Source organism: Misgurnus anguillicaudatus, chromosome 2, assembly GCF_027580225.2.
Source record: "Misgurnus anguillicaudatus chromosome 2, ASM2758022v2, whole genome shotgun sequence".
Taxonomy (NCBI): Eukaryota; Metazoa; Chordata; class Actinopteri; order Cypriniformes; family Cobitidae; genus Misgurnus; species Misgurnus anguillicaudatus.
This window is the reverse complement of record NC_073338.2, coordinates 6637735-6648377: the sequence shown is the minus strand read 5'-3', so window position 1 is coordinate 6648377 and position 10643 is coordinate 6637735. Positions and strand designations below refer to the sequence as shown.

Sequence of the window (10643 nt, the reverse complement as noted above, 5' to 3'; positions counted from 1 at the left end):
TGAAGCCCTTATTTTCCACCGATTTTATGGGAATCATGTCCTTGGCCAGGTAAAAATGTCACTGCGTCAGTCACATCTTTCCAGCGCTTACTTGTCCTATCATATGGAGTTCCTTTATCAAAGGCTTCCTTCGTTAATGTTGTTTGTTTAAAGGGGCCATGGCGTGAAAATGTTAGCATTGCCACTTTGTAGGTGTGAGCAAAAATAGGTCATTCAAATTTGGCTTTCCTTATTATGTCATAAGGATATCTTATTAGAATAATACCGCCCCCTTAATGTACACTATCCAATCACAGCACTGCCTTTTAGTGCAGAGACAAAGAAGAGAGAAAAAATATTTCACAGCACAATTGAGTTTGAATTGCATCAAACCACCATCATTGTGATCAGTTTTTGCACTTCATCCGCTCATTTGCATTTTAAAAGACACACCCAAAATGACACATTTGTGCTCAAACCTACAAAGTGGCAATGCTAACATTTTCATGCTATGACCCCTTTAAGCCTTGCTACTTCTGGCTGCGTAGTTAGGCTAGCTGATGCACTGGCTGAAGGCATATTCTTTCGGGTGCTTTCTTTTGAGTTGGTTAAAAAGATTTGTTGTGTTGCCGTTTGAGGTGCGAATCTTATCTTTGCAGCATTTGCAAATTACCGTTGTTTGCTCCGTGTCTGTTGGGAAAAATCCAAACCATTTCCATATTATTGATGTAGATTTTTTGTCGGGACTAAGACTAACTCCGTGTTTTCATCCATTGTCGCGTCACTGCGTTGCTAAATCGTACTAAACTCGCGAGCAAAATATACAAGCCTGGTAACTTGTCTTCATGTAGGGCGCCAAATCTTTGAAATTAACACGCGAGCAAACTAAGTAAAGTATACGAGCCTGTAACTCGCCTTTGCATAGCGCACTACGCGTGCCTCAGTTTGTCGCGTACTTGAACTCTCATACGTGATATAGGCACGAATCACGATGCAGCGATTTTTCTGAAAAAGTGAATTGTGGAGACATTTTAATTGTTCACGATGAAATATCGTCATATCGCCCACCCCTATTCCTGGGCTGTGTTCCACTTCAGCTTTAGACACGCACTCGCTAACTTCCCTAAACACTTCCCCTCGGGGGAATCCCTGTCGCCATTTTGAAGTGTGTTCCACTTCGTAAAGTGGACGAGGGAAGTTTATATGGACAGACCCTGAAGTGTGCATATGAAGTAGACTCACTCCTTCAGTCAAAATCGAGGGAGCGAGTCTATTTCATATGCACACTTCAGGCAGCTCTATATACCACAATGCAACACGATTGTGAAGTCACTTCAGCAGCTCGGGCTTTGCACAGTTCAAATGATTGAAGGGGCGGTCTCCACTTTTCATGTCATCAAGGGCTTAGGGCGATCCATTTGAACCCACTTCAAGTGTTCTAGCAGAAGTGGGCACACGTACAAAGTAAGCAATGACATACCTCAGAGTGAACGAGACGAACTGGAACCCAGGGCCAGTCCTGGAGGGCCACTGTCCTGCAAAGTTTAGGTCTAACCCTAATGTTACGTCCGTATGTCGTCTGGTTGTATTTTCCCTCCGTCTCTCTCTCTCTCTCTCTCTCTCTCTCTCTCTCTCTCTTAATGTTTCCCAGACGCTGCCATTGGCTAACATCCCTGTCAGTTTCCACCCCTGCCGCTGACGTCACTACCCGGTCCACCAACCCACAAAGACTCCGCCTAATAAAAGAGCGCAACAGACCGGCCGCTCTAGACCCCGTCTCGCTTACATTACGCTTACATTACGCTCTGTTTATTGTTAATCCCCGTGTGTACGTTACTTTGTTTATCTGTTTACATGTCAATCCCTTTTGTATGTTTGGAGAGGAGTGAACAGGTAAGATTGTCAGGTGACGTACATTTGCAACACGTAGGTTATTTTGATATTTACTGTATTAGTACACTAGGTAAGGAGCGAGTGCCACCCACTGTATGTTTTCCCCGACTTTTTGGTTAGAGAGTGTAGTTTAGATAGGGCGTCTTGGACGCTGAAGATATTTTGTTTTCTCTCTTTGTTTTGGGTTTAGGCAGTTTAGGAGGTTAAACGTGAGTTAGATTTGTTTGGTTTTGTTTATTTCTTTTATTTAGCACCGCTCGCGTTCCTTCTCTCCTTCCCTTCCTTGGTGTTTGTTTGTTTGTAATCCAATACTGTAAATAGTTTCTAAATATTAAAATATAACACCAGCACTTTGTACACAATCATTACCACTGTATATAAATAAAACACTTGTTTTTGCGCCGCATCTTTGTTTCTTGAGTTTGCCTGACACCCTCAATTATAATTTTTTTTAATAAATAGTGTTACAAATACCCCTATAACATCTTTATTGTAACACCTAATCAAACACATTTGAATGCAATTTCCAAATCATACTGAAGCCTTTGACTGGGATTTTCAGGTGTGTTTGATCAGGGTTGTAGCTAAACTTTGCAGGACAGTGGCCCTCCAGGACGCTAACATATACAAACATTCAGATTGCACTAGCATTGCTGTCAGTGTGAGAGAGTCAGATATATATAGTTATACTTTTTTTAAGTAGAAACAAAAATATTTATGTAAATTAAAAAGTGGTTAACACACCCTACGGTCTGGACAGCTTCTAACAATAGATTTTATTTAAATTAAGGAAATTTTTTCATTCTTATCTCAGGAAACTGAGTGAGGCCATCAACAGGCTTCAGCTGAACCAGCAAATTGTGAGTCATGAACACCTTTTGTTTGTATTTTGTAGACATTAGACAGTATGCTGCACTAAATGGCAACGTTTTATAACCAGTTTATTGAAATGTAGTCCTTCTTGATTCCTCTCTGTTAAGAAAATTGAGCAAATAAGTAGTCCTGGGTCAGACCCAATGTTGAGTGGGATAATTGGAAAGCCCTCCATTTGAAGCATTTGGTGGACAAATCATATCTTGCTATCCACTTTGCAGGCAGTCAGCATTGGGCACTTATTGCCCTCCCTTTTTTTAAAATTGAGTGGGATAATTGGAAAGCCCTCCATTTGAGGCATTTGGTGGACAAATCGTATATTGCTATCCACTTTGCAGGCAGTCAGCATTGGGCACTTATTGCCCTCCCTTTTTTTAAAGAGTAACTAAACCCTTAACCAACTTTTTTTAGTTAATGATCTGTAAGAATGATGCTTTATTAGTGCTGTTCATTGATTTTAGTAAGTTTTTTTGACATTTGGATATAAAGTGTTTCAACACTACAATATATGGTGTAAAAACGTCTGAGTGCTGCCCTCTTCAGGTTGAACGGTGGCTACTGCAGTTGAATTTTCCTATTGGATGTTGGGTCCAAAAAGTAACTCGTGACGTAAGCAGGTTCAAGCTCACCATGCCTTTGTTACGATCTCACCACATGCTTGGTACGAGCTTAGTTCGTCCCCTCTATCTCCGTTGGGATCTGCCCACTTTTCTTGCATTTTTCAAATATTGCCAGTGGGTGGAGTCAGGCTCTGACCAGGGGTTTAGTTACGCTTTAAGAGATTTCCTTGTAGTACATTTTTTGCTAGGATTTATTAAATATTGATATATGATATACAGCCTTATTATAATGCATATCAAACATACACCAGCAGAATATGTAGAGCTCTTTTCAAAAACACTATTCCAAAATTATGTGTTTTTTGTGCTTCTCAGGAAATATCAGTCAACCAAAGTTTTGTTGTCTGAATTGGGAAAGGACAAATCAGATATGATGATGGTGGGATTACTAGTAGTAATTTACTAATATCTACTACTACTACTACTACTACTTGACTGTTTTCTGTGTTTGATTATTTCATTGAAAGCACTTCCTCAAAGACTTCTCTATTCTTACACAGAAGAACCTGGAGCAGGATTTCTCTGACCATGACTCTGACAGTGGCTCAGAAGACACACATGATGGTGGTGGGATTACTGTAAGTAATCTACTAATATCTACAACTACAGGGCTCGAAATTGCGACCTTAAAATTTATTTGGGAGCATTTGTGCGACTGCCCATTTTGTTGTGGTGCGACTTGACTTAGATTGAGATGCTGCGTGCTGGCGCTGTCCCAGGTTCAGTGTTCTCTCTAACGTTACATAACCAATCAAATTTCTACATTAAGTTCTTGCGTTTAATGAAGACCGCAGATTGGCTAATATGAGCGTCAGTCATTCCTAGTTGCCATGCTACGTTGGTATGTGAAGCGCGGAAATATGAAAAGACGAACCGCGAGCATGACGAGAACGAGCCGATTACAGCCAATGTTACTACTGTAATTAATGACGACGATCCGGATTCAAATGCGACTCCACCACCGGAAGATAAGACTTGACGTTAAACCTTTCGGAGAGAGTGGCTAGATTATGAGTGGCTCTGCTATGAAAATGGCTCGATGTACTTACTGTGTTTTATTGTAAATCCTGTAAAACTGTGTTGGTGGCGGAATCAAAATATTTTAAGCGCCAGACCTTGCTTAAACATGCCGAAAGTACCAAAAACTCAAGACGTGTCGTGACAAATGTGTTCGAGACACCGACCTGTCTGTCAAAGAGTGTTTGATAGTGTATGTGCGCATGCGCTGGTGAATGGACATCCGACAAACATCCTTGTGGCCCATGTTGATGTGGAACACGACAATGCTGATGGTATGTTTTTGTTGTATTTTTAAAACATTTGCCTATTTAGTAGTAATAGCATCCTGGTATGCAGTTATCAATACCAATATATATTTGCCTTCTATATTAAGGTCACTTTTGTAATGTCACAATTAATCAGTATTTTACGTGTTTGCTAGATTTTCTATTGTAATCTTAATCATGTTACCTGTAATTGTTAAATTATTATTGCTGCTATACTATTTCAACAGCATTTGGGTATTAAAGCCTGGATGTGTAAAGAATAAATGTATTAACATTTACATTGTAGTTGTGGTGTTTTAAAATTTTTGGATGGATGCGCCTAAATTTTTGCTGGTGCTCCTAACTCTTTAAAGTTGGGAGCACCAGTGCTACCAAATAAAAAAGTTAATTTTGAGCCCTGAAATACTACTACTTTAATGTGTCTGTGTTTGACTATTTCACTGAAAGCACTCTAAAGCCTGGCCCGCTGTTGGACTATTGAGTTTCTCTGTTACCTTCATGGACTGTTGCCATCTGACCTTTGTTCTTCATAGCGAGCGGCAGAGTTTTGTGCCTTGTGGATTATGCCCATTTGCGGGTTGCTATTAACTATTTCTCTGTACCCATAGACTGCCATCGCATCTGCTGCCTGTCTAGTGTTGCTGACCAGCACTGCTGTTTCTCCATCGTCTGTGCCTCTCTGCCGTGGCTTGAAAATCCGATTGGCCATCTCCACAGTGCTCCGGGTAGAGAGAGTTCGCCCCCCATTATCCAGCCTCCAGCGTTGTGCACATTCTTGGGGTTCAGTTTCCTGAGTAATTCCCCGAGTCAAGAAGGGTCGAAGAGGGCCGAGACCGCTTCATATTCTTTCAGTTCCTCACTGGCAGTCTAACCAATTGTTTGTTTTCAAATAAAATTACCTTTTGCATTGGGATCCTGACTCTGTCGTTCCTTACATCCACCCCCAACAGAAACCAGCAAAGTGCTGGTTTGCACAACGCAAATGATAATAATATTCTAATGCTATACAGCGTCTGGTGGTTAAGCTGGTGCACCCAGCGAGCTGCAAGTTACTCTCAGCCAACTAACACGGACACAGTAAGGTAAACGTTCAGCGCTCAAACATATAAGTGACTTATACAATAATACTAGACTGCGTGAGTAGTTAGCAGTTACATACCAACGGGCTGTGTGCTCCTGATGAATGTCTGCGATGAAGTGATTACCAGCTGCCATAACTTAAGTCTTAAGTAAAGCTGCGCATGCGCCCATAACGTAACATATCTGAGCATGTAAGAAACTTAAAGAAATCACTCATTTCCCATTTAATTGAACACATCAGACCCATCTTTTTTCGTGGAAAAGCTAAGTCTCAACAACCACCAAATTTGAGCCAATCAGAGTGTCAGGACTCTGCCTTGAAGTCTTGTTTAATTTGTATTATGTCATGGTGGCAGAGTTCTGGCAGTCCCTGGCCTTGTGTGGAGGTTCATGCCTTGTTTTTGTGTTTGGCATGTACCTCCGGTGTCTTGTCATTTGTCCCCGCTCCCTCGTTCTCCTGCTTATTGTTAATTATCACTTATTCCCATCACCTGTTCCCGCTTGTTATCTTGTTTGGTTCCTTCTATTTAATGTCAGTGTTTCTTTTGTTCTGTGCAGGTTCATTGTGTTCTGTTGCTGTGTTTCATGTTCCAGTTTAGTCTGGTTATCTAGTGCAAGTTAAGTGTTTAATGTGTTCATGTCGTGTACCCCCTCGTGGGTTTTGTTTTTGTGAAAAAAAATAAAGTGTTTTCTGTTTTTCCCCGACATCGTCTGCATTTGGGTTCATCCGTCCTGCTTACCCTCACAGATGAACCTGCCAAAGCTGAACCCAGCGACGTTGTCGGGGACCGTCGTATCATCTCCAGTGGGGCTTCTACTACCAGTTGTAGTATGCCCAATACCGGACTGGCTGACCAGGAGGAGTCGTGAGCGGTTCTACTCCGTGCTATGGAGAGCCGCCGTAGACTCGAATCCTAACCTCGAGGAATTGGCGGTTTTGGTCGGTCCGATCCTCGGCTTGGCCGCTGTTCGGGTTGTTGTTGGGATGTCAGAGCCCGCGCAGCTGACAGAGCCCGCGCAGCCACAGCCGGAGCCCACGCAGCCGACAGAGCCCGCGCAGCCGGAGCCCGCGCAGTCCGCGCAGCCGGAGCTGTCCCAGCTGCGTCCTCGCCCCAAACCCCCGTGGACTGTCCTGTTTAGTATCTCGTGGACTTATGTGTGTTTGATTTAGTTTTTGTTTTATCTTGTTTTTGGCACCTCTTGTTAAGTTTTAGTCTGATGTGTTCTAGTCTTGTCATGTTTATTATCTGTCATGTTCTTGTCTTGTGTGTTCCCTTTTTGGACGCCAGGTGGCGTCCTTTGAGGGAGGGCTACTGTCAGGACTCTGCCTTGAAGTCTTGTTTAATTTGTATTATGTCATGGTGGCAGAGTTCTGGCAGTCCCTGGCCTTGTGTGGAGGTTCATGCCTTGTTTTTGTGTTTGGCATGTACCTCCGGTGTCTTGTCATTTGTCCCCGCTCCCTCGTCCTCCTGCTTATTGTTAATTATCACTTATTCCCATCACCTGTTCCCGCTTGTTATCTTGTTTGCTTTCTTCTATTTAATGTCAGTGTATCTTTAGTTCTGGGCAGGTTCATTGTGTTCTGTTGCTGTGTTTCATGTTCCAGTTTAGTCTGGCTATCTAGTGCAAGTTAAGTGTTTAATGTGTTCATGTCGTGTACCCCCTCGTGGGTTTTGTTTTTGTATAAAAATAAAGTGTTTTCTGTTTTTCCCCGACATCGTCTGCATTTGGGTTCATCCGTCCTGCTAACCCTCACACAGAGCCAATCGGAGTCATCAATCTTCGGTTTTGAGGACAGTGTAGATTTTGATGTGTTTGAACCACTATGGCAGTCTTTTACTGACTCTGAATCCATTGGCAGTGGAGAAGAATTTCCCATGGAAGACAGCACTGACAAGTCACTTAATGAAGACTCACATGTGGGAGTAGGCATTAATGAAAGGTTTCCTCCAGTAAATGATGAGCCACTTTACACAGGCTCACAACTAACTAAAGCTCAGAGTTTTTTACTTATCTTTTCATATGCCTTGATACACTCACTTACTGGTGTGGCCCTGTCTGATCTTTTAGATTTGATTAATATCCCCTGTCCAGAAAATGTTTTAACTTCAAAGCATCTGTTCCTAAAAGAGCTTAAACCAATACAAGGTGACCTAGAATGTCACATATACTGTCCCAACTGTGAATATTACATCGGCGACCAAGTCACTGAAGGGCAGTGTCTGTACAGTATGTAACTCTACATGGAATAGAAACAGCTCACTGAAGAATAAAAATTATTTCCTATACATCCAAACACAACTGGAACATCTTCTTCAAAGGGAAGATATTGCATCTTGTCTTAAGTCAGGAAATAGCACATGTAATTCAGACGATTATGATGACATATGTTGTGGTAAAATGTATCATAATCTGAACAAAGATGGCGGCCCACTAGATAGTCCTTGTGCATTCTCCTTAACCCTCTGGGGTCCGACCATTTTGGGACACTGTCAGAGGTTCTGACATGCTCTTACATTTGGTCTTTTTTCAGTTGCTTTAAAACATAATAATGGCAAGTGTGTCATACCACTGTGTTCAGCACAAACTGGGCTAAAATATTATATGAGCTACATGTATGTACATGTTTGTATTTTTGAGAGAAAAAGGTTTATGCGTGTTTTTTTAAAAAGCTAAAATTTTAAGTCACTGATATAAGTCCACAAAACTCATACTAAACATGTTTTAACAAGACTTTCCTAAACAGAATCTAGTAGTCTAGAGTTTTTTCTTTAAAATGATGTGAAAATCATCCTGCCTACTCATTCACATAAACAAGTATATTGATTTAGAAATTGTAAGACACTTTTTGTTTAGAGGGGCCGTATGCGAGAAGGATTGATTGACAGCTAGCAAACAAAGGCTCGCATAATGAGCTGCATAATGAGCTGCATAATGAGGGAGGAGGGAACTACAGTAAAGAATGTGAGGACAAATGAACATGTTTGTTTGAGGTTTATTAAGAAGTTAACAATATAATCAAAATAGAAATGAAGGTCAGTAGGACCCTATTCAAAAACTTAACTTGTATAAGAAACTGATAAACAACAGAGCTGTAAACTTCATGTGGCTCATGTTACCATACAACTTTATGTCCAAAGAGTGTGAATATGTTTTTCCACTTCATAGTTTACTGATGAGAGGGATGCAGACCTGTAAGAGAGTTATGAACAGCTGTTAGCATAAATTGTCCACAGAAATACCCTTACATACATAACTGATGGGTAAATGATAGCACTTGTAACGGTGGTCGCCTAAACTCAATATACTGTATAAAAAAAACTTGGCCTAGGCGGGTTTCGAACCCGGGTCTACCACATGGCGGCCTAACGCACTACCGCTGCGCCACCATTTGGTCACGTGATTTGTCTCTTTCACACACCTAGGTAGACTGGCCAAGGTAAATTTATAATTAAAAAAAAAGGCGAGTCTCCGTGTAAACAACGCGGAGCTCATAATAAAACGGTGTCGCGTGTAAAACGCAATGTATGGAATGCGTTGCATGTAAACAATATCATATTACAGCAGACCCCCCCAGTGCAGCATTACTCAAAGTTGCCATGAAGGATACGAAAGTGTCTACTGTACAGCATGTAACAATGAAATCCGCCATTACGTGATCACGCGTACTCGTTTGTAAATAAGCATGTAAACATGAAATCTTACAGCACACACTTAAAAGACACAGCAGTGCAGCATTACACAAAGTTGCCATGAAGGATACGAAAGTGAATAACTGTGTCTAACACTGTACAACAAACAATGAAATCCGCCATTAACGTTACGTGATCACGCGTAAGTTACTCGTTTGTAAACAATGCGAACGTTTTTCAATCCGAGGCGTGCAGTCTGTTGAGGTTGCTTATGTAGGCTGAACTGCACAAGCCATAACATATTACATGATAGCAAATATAAATGAAGACAAATGACTTACAGTTTCTTCAGGAATATATCCGCCTCCATTGCGTCTTCCATTGTTCTTCTTCTTAGGTAACGTTAAAGATAAACGCTTCTCTTCCTCAATGTCCAGACATAAATGAAGATATTCCTCACGTGTGTGTATAAAGTTTATAATCCAAACATGCGCTAAAGTCTTTAAATCTTATCAAACATTACGCTTTGCTCTGCTGGTTTGAACAGCTCGTCTCTTCATTACCATGTCAACAGCGTGTGGGCGTGACCGCATTAGAGATAATGAGCTCAGCTAGGAAAAACGGTACTCTCTTTACTTCAATGCCGATTATATAAACAGGAAATATTTGTTTTTGATAATAATTAGCTTGTTTGAAAGTAGACATTTCAGGCTTTCTTTGGATATGTGTATTATGTTTGTGTGACGAGTATTCGCGGAGTTTCAACTAATTTTTGTAACGTGATTTGAGAGACAGCTGGCGTAGACAGAAATATCTAAATGAGCACCCTGTTTATTTTCTTTATTTGACAAAAACACAAAGATCTGTTGTTATTGTGAATGTACACTAATTTAAGAGGACCCTTCAGAGTTTCAAATGATGTCAAACACGTAAGTGTTTGATTATTAATGATGGAGTATTTTAAGTTGATTCTGCTATGATAAGGAGAAAACACGTCAAAACGCGTCCCCGCGTTTTTGGACCCCTGGGGGTTAAACCAAGTCTGCTCTCAGTTTCATCTCTTTAATGCCTTCTGTTATACAAATGTGTGATATTCCTTCACTACAATATAGCAACATCTCTCTGATTTTTTTTCCATGTCCTCACATTTAAATTCCCTAAATTACTTTACCCTACTGGCCTATTCTGGTATTAACTCAGGTATGAACTACAAAACCCTGTGGCTCCCAAAAATGCCATCATCCGCTTCACTGTGTTTTGCTATGGATAGTCAAGCATGG

At 41.1% G+C, this 10643-nt stretch overlaps 1 long non-coding RNA gene across 1 annotated transcript; it reads right to left on the bottom strand.

The window, feature by feature from the left end:
- Positions 1–8710: 8710 nt before the first annotated feature.
- Positions 8711–9991, bottom strand: LOC129447807 (uncharacterized). Its single transcript, XR_012371545.1, has 2 exons — positions 9705–9991; positions 8711–8923 (listed from the first exon to the last, which is right to left on the bottom strand). It is a non-coding gene; the product is annotated as an uncharacterized lncRNA (long non-coding RNA).
- Between the last annotated feature and the right edge of the window lie 652 nt (positions 9992–10643).